This window comes from Halichoerus grypus, chromosome 4 (genome assembly GCF_964656455.1).
Source record: "Halichoerus grypus chromosome 4, mHalGry1.hap1.1, whole genome shotgun sequence".
NCBI lineage: Eukaryota > Metazoa > Chordata > Mammalia > Carnivora > Phocidae > Halichoerus > Halichoerus grypus.
In genome coordinates this window covers 164,229,506-164,244,848 of record NC_135715.1, presented here as the reverse complement: position 1 = coordinate 164,244,848, position 15,343 = coordinate 164,229,506, and the positions used below count along the sequence as shown (strand labels likewise).

The window sequence follows — 15,343 nt, the reverse complement described above, 5'->3', positions numbered from 1 at the left end:
CAAAAATAAATATTTATTTGGGTTTATTTCTGGGCTCTCTATTCTGTTTCATTGATCTATTTGTCTATTCTTTCACCAAATACCACACTGTCTTGATTACTATAGCTCTATAATAAGTCTTGAAGTTGGGTAGTGTTAGTCCTCCAACTTTGTACTCCTTCAATATTACGTTGGCTATTCTAGGTCTTTTGCTTCTCCATATAAACTTCAGAATCAGTTTGTTAAGATTATTTAGAATCAAGAAAATAACTTGCTAGGATTTTGGCAGACAGCACATTGAATCTATAGATCAAGTTGGGAAGAACTGACATCTTGATAATATTAAGTCTTCTTATCCATGAACATGAACTATCCATCCATTTATTTGGTTTTTCTTTGATCACTACTACAATTTAACACTTACTTGATACTTACTGTTTGTCAGGCAAAATGCTAAATGTTTTATTTTCATCAGCCCAGTCAATCTTTCCCATAACCCCAATGGTTGGCCCATTTTTTAAATGAGAAAACTAAATAGTTGCCCAAAGTCATATAGCTAGTGTATGGAAAATCTGTGACAAAGATCAGGTCTGTCTGACCCAGAGTCCAAGCTCTGGAGATACCCCCATGGGCCACATCTTGGAGGAGCTCATATGCCATGCCAAGGAACTTGGTTTGACCCTTAGGTGATGGTGAAGTCATTGAGAATGACTACTTGATAAGTGATGGGACATGTTTACGGGTTGGAGAGATTACTTTTGCCATAGTGTGGAGGTTCCAGTGATAGTTTGAGCCAGAGATGATGAAGGCCTAACCTAGGGGATATACAAAAAGATAAAGGCCCACTCACTGTTAGAGCTTGGAGTGAGGCCACTGGCTGGCCAATGAACTCACAAATGTAGGCAGCATGCTACATGAGGGGCGAGTCTTTTACCAACACCACCAAGGGTTCTGGCCCAATGGGTGGAGTTCCATAGTAATTCTGGCTACAAGTACAATTCAAATGTGTCAGGACTTTAAGAAAAAATGAAAACATTTTCAAATGACCTGTGTTTTCTCCTGCTTTTCTCCATATTTCTTAACTGCCTGGGCCTCTCAGGTATTACTGGGCCTTTCTGCTTTCAGAGCAACTTGATGAATCCTGCTAAAAGGGAGCTCACTCAGTGGGTCTGCTGTGGTAGATGTTGGCCAGGGAAGTTCTGCGCATGCATGGCACCATTTCCCGTGAGCACCCAGGGGCAGTCATGTCTGATCTCTACTTCTACAGGGTCCTGAAGAGATTGAAAAGGAAGAGCAGGCCGCTGCTGAGAAGGCTGTGACCAAGGAGGAGTTTCAGCGTGAATGGATGGCTCCAGCTCCTAGATTCACTGCTATTCAACTGAGGTCGCAGACTGGTCTGAAGGCAAGCAGGGGTCCTCGGTGCCTATTCAGCAGTTCCCTCCTGAGGACTGGAGTGCTCAGCCAGCCACTGAAGACTAGTTCGCAGCTCCCACTGCTCAGGCCACTGAATGGGTAGGAGCAACCACTGGGTGGTCTTAAGCTGCTCTTCCACAAAGGCAAACAAAATGGAACTAAGGTTGACAGAAAATAAACAGTTTCTTAAAAAAAAGAAAAAAGATAAAGGCAAGGGAGTGATATAAGAATATTAAGGGGGACAGGTTCAGTAGGACTGACTGAGGATTAATAGGAAGGATGTGCCTAGAATAATGTACAATTTTCTGAGCTTAGCAACTAGGTGGACTTGGTAATCATCACCAAGAGGGAATAAGGGAGGATGAGATTTAGGGGCAAGGGTACAGTGGGAGGAGGGGATACTTAGATATACCGAGCTTGAATGGGCCATCTGATGGTGATGTCTCATAGATAAATGAGTGTAAAAGTTTGCAACACCGAAGCCTGGACTAGAGATGGAGAATTGGGAAATACAGGGCCTATGGATGGTACCTAAAACCTTGGGAAAGAGTTAGAATGCCCAGGGAGAATCTGTAGACACAGAATAGAAGAAAAGACACGCAATGGAAACAGAAAAGAATACCAATAATACTCTTAGGAACACTGTAATTTAAGGGGCAGACAAACACAAGTTGAACGCAGGAGGAAATCTGAGGAGGTCTAGACCAGTAGTTGGTCTGGAAGACAACTAGGAGAGAGTGGTATCGTAGAAATCAAGAGAAAAAGCATTCCATGAATGAGGGTGTGGCCAACAGTGTCAAAAGCAGTCAAGAACCGCAGTAAGAAAAGGTCTGTAGTCAATATGGTATGTTGGTAGGCTTTACCCAAACCTCCCCCCTTGCAGAGCGTCACCCTGAACTACAGGGCTCAGAAAGCTAGACCGGCCTTTCCCAGAATGCCCTTGTAGTCAGTGTACTGGTCTGATTTAAGATGGGCCATTGAGGAAGTGGCCACACTTCCACTGTTTATTCTGACAACAATGACTAAAGATGTGTTTGGTTTCCTTGGCAGTTTTAGCAGATGTGTCATTGCAGGTTTCTGGGGTGGAGTGTAGCTTTTGTAGCTAGCTTTGGAGTTGGCAGCACTAAAGATGGCTTCCTGATTGTGGCACTTTCCCAATTATGGTGGCTCCTGAGACAGGCATTGTTGTGTGGCTCTGGAACCAAAAGCTTTCTTAGAGAGGTGGCAGCAGCTCCCTTGGTAGCCTGGCTCTGTAGCATGGCTTGAGAAATCATTCCTGAAAGCTTAGCCAAGATTATGTTTCTTTATCTGTCCTTGAGATTCTGTAAGCCCATTAGTATGGCATAATAAATTTGTTCTTGCTTAAACCAGCTAGAGTGGATATTGTTCTCTGTAACTGAACAGTGACTAACATAAGTTCTGCAGAAGTGTCTGTAGGAATTGGCAATGAGATGGTGATCGGTGCTTTATCGAGAGTGATTTCTGTGGATTGATGGGGAGAGAAGGCAGGACTCCACAGTATTGAAAATCTTTATCGCTTTCCCCCTAAAAAGAAAGAAAAACCCAAAACAACCAAAACCAAACACTGGTTGTACTGTCTTATGCTATCACGCCGAGAAAATAAGATTAATACTTTCAAGGAAATAAACATTTGTTAGTGTCTCCTAAGTGGAGTCATTTGCTATGTACTCTAAAACAGAGAGATGAGAAAAAGTCCTCTCCCTCAGGGACATGGTGTTAGTTAATGGAAATGATGGGAATAAATTTGTGTTCCATTATTTAAAAAACACATTGAACTGATTTTTCTCCCTAAATCATTGAAAGATGACCTCTGTTAACATTTTTAATATATACATATTTTAAGGGCATATAGTTTTCTCCCCCAACTATTTATTATTGGTATTTTGCTGGGCTACCAGATATATTTCACAAACATAAATTTTAATAGCTACATGACATCCCATTTATGGATAAATCATAATTTATCTAATCTTCTCCTATAACTTGATCAACTTTTATATCCTAATCAGAAATAGTAGCAATACGGATTATTGTGTCGGGTACCAAGATTCTTGCAAATAGCTGTGAATTGAGGGTAGGAATTTGCAGATAGAGGATTGCCAAAGAGAAACTAATTATAAGTTGTAGCTAGGTCCTTAGGAAGTCAGGTCACTTTAGGAGGGAGTGAGGCGAAAGAGAACAGGCACAGGCATTTATAAGCTCATTTCTCATTTTGCTCGGTGTGCAGTAAGACTCAGAAATGTTCCTGCTTCCAGCACTCCTTATCAGGTAACGTCCCTCATCATAAAAAAATAAGGTCAGCGGCTTTGATCCAATTAATTTTTTTAAAGAAGCCCTTTATCCCACTTGGTATCAAGCAGGTTTTTTTTTTTTTAATGTAATGGCCTAAATATATGTCTGATAGAAATAATTTTGACTTAAGCCATAAGGGAAACCTAGTCTTTTCCAAAACAATGTAATGTTAGAACTTATGCTTAGATTTGGGGCATATTTATCTTTCTCTACTAATAAAGCTCAGGAAGAGAACCTTCAGAGAGCTTATTCAAAAACAACCAGAGAGGCCCACGCTTGGTGTGCCTTGCGGTGGTGATCCTGTTTGGCTGGCTTATGACAGCCTCTGACGGCCTATCAGGAGGGTCTGGTGTACGCAGAATGTTGAATTAAGATGCTTTTAGTCCATGGGAGTTCTCCCAATTTCATTCACTCAATGCCTGCTGGCTGGGATGTTAAGAGCCTTGTTAATATAAAGCTATTAGTCTTTTCTCTACAAAAGCAAGGAGCTTGCTGGTTACATTCAGGGTTCCTTAAATTAGTATGTATTTCTAGCTCAGTATTGCTGGAATCAGCAGTTTCACAAAGCAATATACTAAAGAGGCCATTTAACCCCCGATTTCTCCCATTTGCAGATTAATGGCAGAGGGGAAGATTTAATGCCCTTTCAAACATGTTTTAACAATTCATTACAAATAAAAGAATAAATCACACAAGATTTTCTGCAAATGTCTGATGATAAAAAGTGGAAACAATTCAAAATTAGCATGTTTCCCAGTTCCCACAGGTTGGGACACATTTTTGCCAATGTTGTCATTTACGTCCCTTAAGTCAATTTTCCTGAGGAAGTTTAAAAGCTGCTGTGACAGAAACGTGCTGCAAAGTTGCAATCCGGCTGATTCACCTGTATGCGACATCCTCATTTACAAATAGGTCCTGCTCGGATCCATTACACAGAAGTGCGTTGCATGCTGCCAGACCCATCATAAGATTAAGATGCAAAGTATAAAAATTTAGATGCCATTTTAGGAAACACGCCTTTCATTTCAAGTTGGTAACATGACAGATATTTTTAAGCAGTTTCCAGAAGCTTTCTTTTAATTACATTCCTCTTACTTAGCTATAGGTCTGGCTCGAAGATTTTTGAAGGAAACAACATGATGAAAATGTCTAAAAAACTTAGGAACTTGTCTTTGAGCATCTTCTAATATGAAGACATTCTGCTGAAATGCTACATATTTGGAGCAAAACTCACCATACTTCATTTAAACAAAAAGAAACTAATCAAAATAGGTTGTAAATGATTTCTCTTTGGCAATGTGAAGTATATTATGCTGGAGATATGTATTTAGAAATATGCTGTCTAGAGAAGCAAAAGTACGCACATTCTTTCAAACCATTATTTCTGAAGTGTTTATTTTCTCTAATTTAATTTCAGTAATTTTGTCAAATAACTGGGTATTCAGTTTATAGACTAGTTTAGAACATCTGCTAGTTTAGAAAATACAGCAAATAAAAATATTTTAAAAATAACTCTTGGGGAAGCCTTTTAACCATTCTGTGCCTATATTTTCCTCCCTTGGAAAACGCTGGAGTAAAATTAAATCCTTAAAGTCCCTTCTAACTTACATACATTTATAAAAGTTATCTTGCATATAGTTTCCACATTAAGTTAACTGCTTCCACCTCATTAATATGGTAACCCTACATCTGTAACATAATTACTTTAAAGCTGAATGACAGACAGCAAAGTAATCTGCAACATTATAAAATTATAACACATTCATTGGGATTTCAGCATTCAATCTTATGCTAGCATGACCCAAGTACTAGCCATATGTACACTGGGCCATGGCGTCTTGATAACCTGAATTCCCTCTCTTCTGATTGTCTTCAGAGAAAATAAAATCAGACATCTCCTGCCCAGCTCTGTTTGTGCCTGGGCCTAAGATACAGTTACCATAGAAACTATGATTATGGATACAATTTTACAAATTTGGCTTCATCTATCAGATGCACTTTGCATGTGAGTGAGTGTGTATGCGTGTGTGTGTGTGTGTGCACATGTGCATATGTGTCTTGCCAGTGAGCGTGAAGAGCACACTCTGGCTCTACATCTTTAATTAAAGAGCCAGACACCATCTCATTTCCTTTCCCCATCTGTCCACCTACAAATAGAGATATTGCAACACTGGCTGAAATCTAAACTTTTACTTGAGAGAAGGCAATTTCTGATGAAAAGAATGAAGAGAAGGTATTAGGAAAAACATTACCCTAATAAATCTGTTTACCTGTCCTATATTTTCCAGGAATGGAGTAAACAGGAATTTAGTGGGGTCTCAGTCAGTAACATTAATCACCAGCTGCTAGTATCCAGTATTTATTGAATTTGGTTTTGACTCATTTCTTGGATGTTATGTGTGAGTTATTTATGCCTCAGCTGTTTTATTTTTAAAAAGATTTTATTTATTTATTTATTTATTTATTTATTTATTTATTTATTGAGAGCGTGAGCAGGGTAGGGGTGGAGGGAGAGAGAGAGACAGAGAGATAGAGAGAGAGAGAGAATCTCAAGCAGACTCCATGCTGAGCATGAGCCTGATGCGGGCTCGATCCCACAATCCTGAGATCATGACCTGAGCTGAAATCAAGAGTCAGATGCTCAATCAACTGAGCCACCCAGGCACCCCTGTTTTATTTTTATTATACTCTGTGACAGTCAGTGTTCTTACTCATTTTAAAAGAAAAAAGTTGACCCTCAAAATATGCCAAATCATAAAATGATGTAACAGTTTATTCATATTATTTCTTATGAGTTCATACTATCTCTTTTAACTAATAGGTCTTACAAAGGATATTTAGTGATGAAAGCTCTCTAGTATACTTAAAATATACTTGCATTTATAAAGACTAAACAATGTAAACATACGTACAATTTCAAGCTTCTCATAATGTTTTCTTTTCCTAGTTCAGTCCATGGGCAGGTTCCAGTCACTCCCATTACTAAAAAGAAGATGACTAGAAAGAAATGACTTTCTGCAACACTGTGCGATCTGTATCATGAGCTAGAATTAACACTATCATTTCCCTTTCTGCCTCACGTTACACACAAGAGAAGGAGAGTTCAGATAAAGTTAAAGCAACTTGCCAAAAGTTCATACAGTGGCAAGGCCAAGATGTGAACTCAGTCCACTCTCAATGCCGTCTCGTAGGTTGGCAGTGATCATTCCAGTTACTGTAGCTCTAGTTCCTAAACAAAGAACAGAGACAAAAGACTTGAACGTTCAGATGAGCTTATGGGGGCAGTGGGGTGGGACATATGAAAACACGACTGTCTGCAAGCATTTTATGGCTGAGTAATATTCCATTGTGTGTATATATATATATATATATATATATACCACATCTTCTTTATCCATTCATCAATTGATGGACACTTGGGCTGTTTCCATAATTTGGCTATTGTAGTTAATGCTGCTATAAACATCGGGGTGCATGTATCCCTCTGAACTAGTAATTTTGTATTCTTTGGGTAAATACCTAGGATTGTGATTGCTGGATTATAGGGTAGTTCTATTTTTGACTTTTTAAGGACCCTCCATACTGTTTTCCACATTGGCTGCACCAGTTTGCATTTCCGCCAACAGTGCAAGAGGGTTCCCTTTTTTCCCCATCCTTGCCAACACCTGTTGTTTCTTCTGTTGTTGATTTTAGTCATTCTGACAGGTGTGAGGTGATATCTCACTGTAGTTTTGATTTGCATTTCCCTGATGATCAATGATGTTGAGCATCTTTTCATGTGTTAGTTGGCCATCACTGTGTCTTCTTTGGAAAAATGTTCATGTCTTCTGACCATTTTTTAGTTGGATTATTCATTTTTTGGGTGTTGAGTTTTAAAAGTTTTTTTATATATTTTGGATACTAACCCTTTATCAGATATGTCATTTTCAAATAGCTTCTCCTATTCTGTAGGTTGCCTTTTAGGTTTGCTGATTGTTATGGTCATGGTCATCACAGCCAGACCGCTGAACTCCAGTTGCCGGGAATAGTTATTGCGTATAGCTGGAGGCACTGATATATGCCTATATGTTAACTTTTGGTACACCAAAAATAATTTTTAGTAAAAAATCATGTTTTATAAACAAGAACAGGCTGTATAATGTACAGGTTTTTTTTCAGTATTCATGCACGGTGTCAGTCTATTAATTTGGTTTACACAAGACAAGTGAGCTTCACTGGAGTTGGGACGATTCTGCTTTCTTGAGCCACTGCATTCTCAAAGTCTGACACCTCACCTTGTTCATGAATATTTACTGAGCCCATAAAACAGAAGTCTCACACATCTACTCAGTGGCACTTAACAGAGAATCAGCTTCCATAATGGCTAGCTATCTTTTTGAACATGACCTGTTAAATAGCACAACATGTATCATCAACATTTTGTTTTAAAGATTTTATTTATTTATTTGACAGAGAGACACAATGTGAGGGGGAACACAAGCAGGGGGAGTGGGAGAGGGAGAAGCAGGCTTCCCGCTGAGCAGGGAGCCCGATGCGGGGCTCGATCCCAGGACCCTGGGATCATGACCTGAGCCGAAGGCAGACGCTTAACGACTGAGCCACCCAGGTGTCCCCCCCCTTTTTTTTAAGATTTTATTTATTTATTTGACAGAGAGAGACACAGCGAGAGAGGGAACACAAGCAGGGGGAGTGGGAGAGGGAGAAGCAGGCTTCCTGCCAAGCAGGGAGCCTGATGCGGGGCTGGATCCCAGGACCCTGGGACCATGATCTGAGCCGAAGGCAGATGCTTAACGACTGAGCCACCCAGGCGCCCCATCAACATTTTTTTAAGGAGGTTTTTATGGCATCTGTCCTATGGTTCAGTCTTATTAAGACTGCCATTCTCAAGCTCTTTTGTTTACATAGTTTTGATTTTTCCCTTTCCCTTAAAAATAATTTTTAAAACATACATTCTAACAATTTAGATTTAAACTTGGATCTGGCATGTAAGTCAAACCGTTAGGAACCTCAGTTGTGTAATTGCTTGGAATGAGGGAAGGTTCCTAAGAGCTGAGAATAATAGTAGCATAATAGGAGAACCTTACATGGTAGGATAGATTGCTGTGTCCGCTGGGCACAGCTACTGTTGATCTGAAGAGCTACCTCAGTGTGTAGCACCCACTGGAGTCACAAAGTAACCTGACCATGCTACCATTAATGCTGAAATCACACACATGTTAATCTGAAATTTGTATTAACCAAATTAGTTTGCAACTGACTATTGTATCAGCAGAGGTCAAGTTCTAGAAAGATGAATGAAGACAAGAGGAGGAGAAAAAGAGAATTAAACAAATGACATTCTGAAAATCGATGTTCTTGTGTCAGAACCTGGTTTGAAAAACCAAACCCCCATGTCCATTTAATGATTTTCTTTCTTTCTTTCTTTTCTTAAGATTTATTTATTTACTTATTTATTTGAGAGAGACAGAGAGAGAGAGAGAGAAAGGTGGGGGTGGCGGGGGGAGAAGCAGACTCCCTGCTGAACAGAGAGCCCAACATGGGGCTCAATCCCAGGACCCTGAGATCATGACCTGAGCTGAAGGCAGACGCTTATCCGACTGAGCCACCCAGGTGTCCCCATTTAATGATTTTCTATTAACTAGTAGATAAAAGTTTTCAGTAACCTGTAGCGACTGAATTTTCCAGCTTTATCTCATCTCTCTCACACATATTCAATGACTTGATCCCGCTGGATATTTTATAGCTCCTAAACATGCACTTTGGTGCCCGTTCCAGAATGCTGGCTCCTGCAGTTTTGGTTACTCTTCCCGTGGTCAGGTCAGTGCCCTAAACATATCAAGGGCTCAATAAATGCTTATCGTGTGAATGAATAAAGCAACAAATGTTGCTCTGATTGGTTGTATTTACTGACTGTGAAGGGACAAGAATAGGCAAAAGTAGGAGTAGATAAGAAAAATAGATTCTGTAGAAGGCGGTGAGAACATCAAAACAGTGGTGAACAGAGGAGGGAGCCTTGAAAGAGGGGTGTCAATGGAAAGAGAAATAAAAACCCCGAGAAACAAAGAAGTGTTGTAAAAGAGAAAGGGAACAATGGAACGAAATAAGCTAGCCTATTGCAATCTGTTCTAATTTTTAGTATACAGATAATTCCTGCCCTAAGTAGCTCTCCATTCATCAAACTCTTGGGATCATTCGGAATACTCCCTACCTTTACCAGGCTGGTAATACAACTTTGTTCATCTGGTGAGATGTGTATATATAGCATCTTGTTCTCAAAGTCTTTAAAATGTGATTTTTTTTTTTTTCAAGTCAACATTTAAAGTTGGATTTGATAGAATCATTTAATTGGGCATTGATTCATCTACACAGAACTCATTACTGAATTCTTCAATTTCACCAACAAAATTCCCTTCCAAATTATCTTTTATAAGCTGGAAGTCCAAATGCTCTGAAAACTTTGCCAAATAAAAAGCTTTTAGGTTTCTAGTGCTGGCTGGACACAAACCCGTGGAAGAGTGTTGAAGAATAATGCATGCCTGCCAACTGCCAGATATGATTGCTTTTCGCATAATTAATGTCATTCTTGCTGTTCGAGTACCATTCCCATCCTCTAATAATTTCCATTAATAGAGGAAGTTTCTGCAATAATTTTTGCATCCTGAACAACCACCATGGCTTCTATAGACCTTTTAATCAAAATAATGGCAATGAGTGAAAAGGGGACGGTTAGAGATATTGCTATGACCCCGGGTTGCATTTGCTTCATCATTGTTTTCAATCTCCAAAACCTGTCCAAAGAGCTCATCGTGTTATTATGTCAATTAGACCTTGGTGTTTTGATTTCAATAGCACTGAACTATATGAATTTATACCATGAAGAGAAGAGTGTATTAAGCGAGTATATTGGGCAATCCATCTACCCCCAAAAATGTTAAAAGAGAGTATTTTTAAAAAAGCAACAACAAAAGATGAGCAGATGCAAATAGAAGCTCAAGTCCTGTAAAATATGATAATTGTATAATACTTCAAGCTGAAGCTTCCAGTAGCGGAAGTGATAGACCAGCTGCAAATCATACCCCTAAACCTGCCAATTCACACTGTTTTTTATTATGATGTTGCAAAATCAAGAACTCCGTTCAGGATATAAAATTATGCAAATATACCGAGAGCAACAACAACAACAAAAATCAGCCCAAGTTTCTTATACGAGCCAAGAAATGAATGTAGCATAACGGCACAGTAGCTGTCTCCCCTACCAGGGAGGGGTGCCATAGCTGTGGTAACGGGGTCTAGAAATGCCGTCCTGGGCTTCCCCTCTAAGCTGAATACTGATATTTAAATGAGGAACAAGGGCACAAGGAGACCAGCGCTGAGAGTCTCCCCTAGGTTCCTGAGCAGGTTTGCAAATTGTGAGTCTCCACCAGAGCCTCCTTCTCTGCCTCAGACGCTTTGAAAACACCTCTAACCTCATGGGCCTCATCATGACGCCACTTGAGCAGGAATCGCTTGCTCTGGACAGTGACCTGGGGTGAGGTGGTGGCTTCAGCTTTGGAGACTGTGTTCAGTGACCTGATTAAAGCTTGCAAGCCAGGTCCCTATGTTCTTGAGGAGAGAGTACAGAAACAATGCTTGTGCATGGGTTTTAATAGCCATTGTGAACATAAAACACAGCTGGTCATTGATTGTAACAGCTGTGCTTCCACTTGGTGAAAAATCTGGTGGGGATGCAGGCGAGGACGGGGCCATGAGCATGGGCTGGCTTCGGGGCTTGGATGCACGGGCACCCAACCACGCAGCCAACAGCATGCACACAGGCTTCCTCTAGAGGCCGACCCCTAAGGGGTCAATGCCAATTTACAAACTATCTGTCATTTCTAAAAAGTGCTCACTGTCTAGTTCCTACATACATGTAGGATGAATGATATGTCACTACATACGATACTCACAAAGGATGTTGCAATGATCAAAGTCTGTGCTCCTACATTATCTGACACATCCATGCCACTCCTTGACCAGGAAAAAGGCAGGTGTTATAAATTCCTAGTAAGACTCTTTTGTTTAAAGAGAGAGGCACAATGGGAAGATGATCCTGAAGAGCACCACTGTTCCTGCAGAGCCCCGGGTCCCTCCATCCTAACTGGAAAGTGACTTGCTTGCAGACTTTCTAACTGGACACTGAGTGGCATGGTCTCTGGCCCGCACAAGGAGCTAGCACTGAGGTTAGGAGCCCTTTTCCAGACAAGACTGGCTGGGCTCGATTCTCATCACCCACCCACTGTGTAACCTTGAGCAAGGTCACTTCTGAGCCTCGGTCTTCTCCCCTCATTGATCTCAGTTTTCATCATGAATGTGGTTAATAATAGTTCCTACCTCAGATGGTGGTTGTGTGGATTAAATGGTCCGATGCATGTAAACTACAAAGTGTGTATCATCCATATAGAGTGTACTTACATGTTCAGTCAATCTGAGTCGTTGCCAATGCTGCTGCAGTTACATGGAATCTGATCTTTCTTTTAGTAAGGAAAACACCTGGAGAGAATTTTTTTTCCTGTTCTGTAGAGTTTATTTCTATGACCCTCTGCCTAGCCCTGGCTAAGCCAATGGAAGCTTCTTCAGCGATACTGTTCTAAAAACAGTCCTGGGAAAGAGAGTGAAGAGAGAAAAAAAGAAGAGGGTGGGGGGGGAGGAGAGGGAGAGAGAAGAAGAGAGAGAGGGAAGGAGGGTGGGAGAGAGAGAAAGAGAGGGAAAGGGTAGGGTCAAGTGAGGGGGAGAGAGAGAGAAATAGGAAAGGAGGGAGGAAAAGAGGGAAGGATAAGGGAGAGAGGGGGAGGGGGGAAGGAGAGGGGAGGGAGAGAGAGAGAGAGAGAATTCTTACTTTCTCTCATAAAAGAGCCTATTTTCTGTGCTTTTTATATACAAGATGAATGGCTGGAATGATATGACATATTTAAAAGATGATATATGTATTCATATGTCTCTGTGTGTACACATGTATGCATGTATATGTATGTGTGATGTATGTATATGGATTTATGCAGACACATACACACACAGTCATCTTACTGTGGTTCACAGAAACTATTCAATGCCTAGAATAAAGCTTAAATTCCCCAATGTGATATCCACAGTTTCACAGTCTACTGTGGTCATCATCGTTGTCATCCTCCTCCCCCGCCTCATCTTTGCAGCTCCATTTCCTGCCACTTCACCCTGTGTACACCTTCTGAACCATGGGTCCTTTCCTGACCCCCATGTACCTGCACACTTTCTCATCCTGCTCAGCTCGTCCTTTGCCCTTCCCATCACCACCCTGGGAAACTCTTCCGACAGAACTATTCACTTCCTATTTTCTGAGAGCCTAGAGTATATCTTTTACATACTTACTTAGAGTGTTATCTTACAATGATCTTTTATGATGGTATTTATTAACACTTGTTGTCCAGCACATTTCATGCTCAGTAAATGTTGGATGATTAAAAAAATGAGCCATTTAAATGAAAAAAGTAATCTTGAAGGTGAGACATAACACAGGCAAGCAGAGAAACACATAATCCTAAACTAACCAGAGAAAACAAACTTGAATTAACCTAGCTGGCCTACCTCAAGAGGCTATTCACAACTGAATACAGCACTCCAATTCATGGGGAACATTAATTCCATTGCATGGAGTGAAGTCAAGAAACAATCTTCATTGTGATTTAGGCATTTAACAGTACAGATGTGAAGTGTGCATTTTATTACATTATTGAACTGTTTGGGATCAAACATAAGTACCAGTACCCCTACTGACTGAGTGGGGAGTGCATAACAACAGCTGGATCCCTTCCCAGGGCAGAAGGGGCTCTGTGCACTGGTAGGAAGTGAGCCCACCTTCATCTGCTGACCTCAGTCATTCTGTTAGAAGTCCTACCACACTCTTTTGGTGGCTTTTCCTAAATGAGTGCAATCCCAGGGTTAGAGCCACATTGTGGAAGAAGGCCTTTCTTTCAGAGAAGCCAAGATTCAGAGTCTGAAGGGAAGCATCATGGAGCAGGAGGTCAGCCGACAGGAGAAAGAAAAAGAAAAAAAAGAAAAGAAACCAACACTCGACATGATTCTCTCCAGGTGAAGAAACAAAATTCCAACTTTGGCAGCTAAGCATTTGAAATGCTAGTTGAGCACCATTTAGATGACTTCCCATATTTCAGAAGAAAAAACGTTTATCTACTTAATTGAGGGAGCACTCCTTGTGCCCCAGTACAATATGAAGGTTGAGCAGAAATCAGCACCTATTTATTATCTACGACTGCTTTTTACTGTTTCTGTGGGCTCAGTTGGGGAATCGTGAGGTGATTTATAAACTTTAGTCTAATTCTTCTAACATCCCTCAGATGTAGGCAAAAGGATAAACAGGGATCTCAACTCATCAATGTAATGAAATTAAGAAAGTGAAAATTTAGGATGAATTTTACAAGGAACCTACTATGGTGTAATCCATTAGGATGAAGGATAATTTCCCAAGGGGGGGTTGATCTGTATGTTAGAAAATGTATAACGCCCATTCATAATGTATTTGTGACAGACGTAATGCCATGTCCATCTATAAATCAGATTTGCCTTCTGTGCAAAGCCCCAGAGTCCTTCTTACTGAAGGCTATCCTCATGGGCACTGACCTGAGAGGATTTAAAATCCAAAGGGCCCAATTACTAAAAATCCTCCATCATATAATTGGACTTTGGTATGGAAAATAACACCAGTATTAATCCAAGTCACTTGGAAGGAAGTAGAGAGAGTTTCATCTCCCAATTCTGTCAATTGGTCCAGCATAGTGTAGGGGCTGGGTCTCTTTGAGCATCTTCCCCAAGGGCCATGGGGAACTCATGATGGGAACTCACTTTTACTCTGCAGACAGCAAAACTACATAAATTATGCTAGCAATCCACAAATGAGTTACTGACCATATGAGGAACACTGAATTTAAGCTTTGGAAGTTCACAGGGGAAACATCATTTTCAATTTGAGGGTCATCCACTGGGAGCAACTCATCCAAACAAAGAACGAGTAGAATCATATGTCCTTAGGATCAGAGACCAGAGACCATAACTCAAAGAGCAGCAAAATGCGAGTGGGAGCAGGAGAACTCAATGCTTTGGAAAGAATAGGCATGGAGCCCTTTTCATGCCATTCCTGAAAACAAAGGCCCATGTGGTTTGAAAGTTAACCAAGTCGTTTTTTTAGAAGCTCAAAATTCAATTCAGCATGCAACAGGTTCAATGGTGCTCAACTCAGTTACCAGCCACCACACTTGCTCTACCTTGCCATTCTTACTCAATGGGAATTCAAGTACCTGCCCATAGTAAATATCTTTAAAAATCCCCAATTGCCCAATATTCATGGAAAGCACACTGTAAGAACCTACAAAAAAGAGAACAATCTTATTAAAGGGTTTTAGGTCCACTCCAATTTTCATTAGGCTTGCTGCCAAGTTTTTTATTTTTTATTTTACTTATTTATTTATTTATTTATTTATTGCCAAGTTTTTATTAGACTCACCCTGATTGCTCCTCAACCTACCCTTGTGGTTTAACACAATATAGCACCATTGGGCATGTTTACTGTCAGAAAGGATAACATACCAAGAAATGCAATTTGGGCTAA

General features: G+C 40.4%; 1 protein-coding gene and 1 non-coding gene across 4 annotated transcripts in view; one reads left to right on the top strand and one right to left on the bottom strand.

Annotated features, from left to right (window-relative positions):
* PARD3B (par-3 family cell polarity regulator beta) overlaps window positions 1-15,343 on the bottom strand; it is a 995,854-nt gene that overhangs the window by 57,894 nt on the left and 922,617 nt on the right. The window lies entirely within an intron of this gene.
* LOC118518999 (small nucleolar RNA SNORA62/SNORA6 family) lies at window positions 821-973 on the top strand. Its single transcript, XR_004908947.1, has one exon. It is a non-coding gene; the product is annotated as a small nucleolar RNA SNORA62/SNORA6 family (small nucleolar RNA).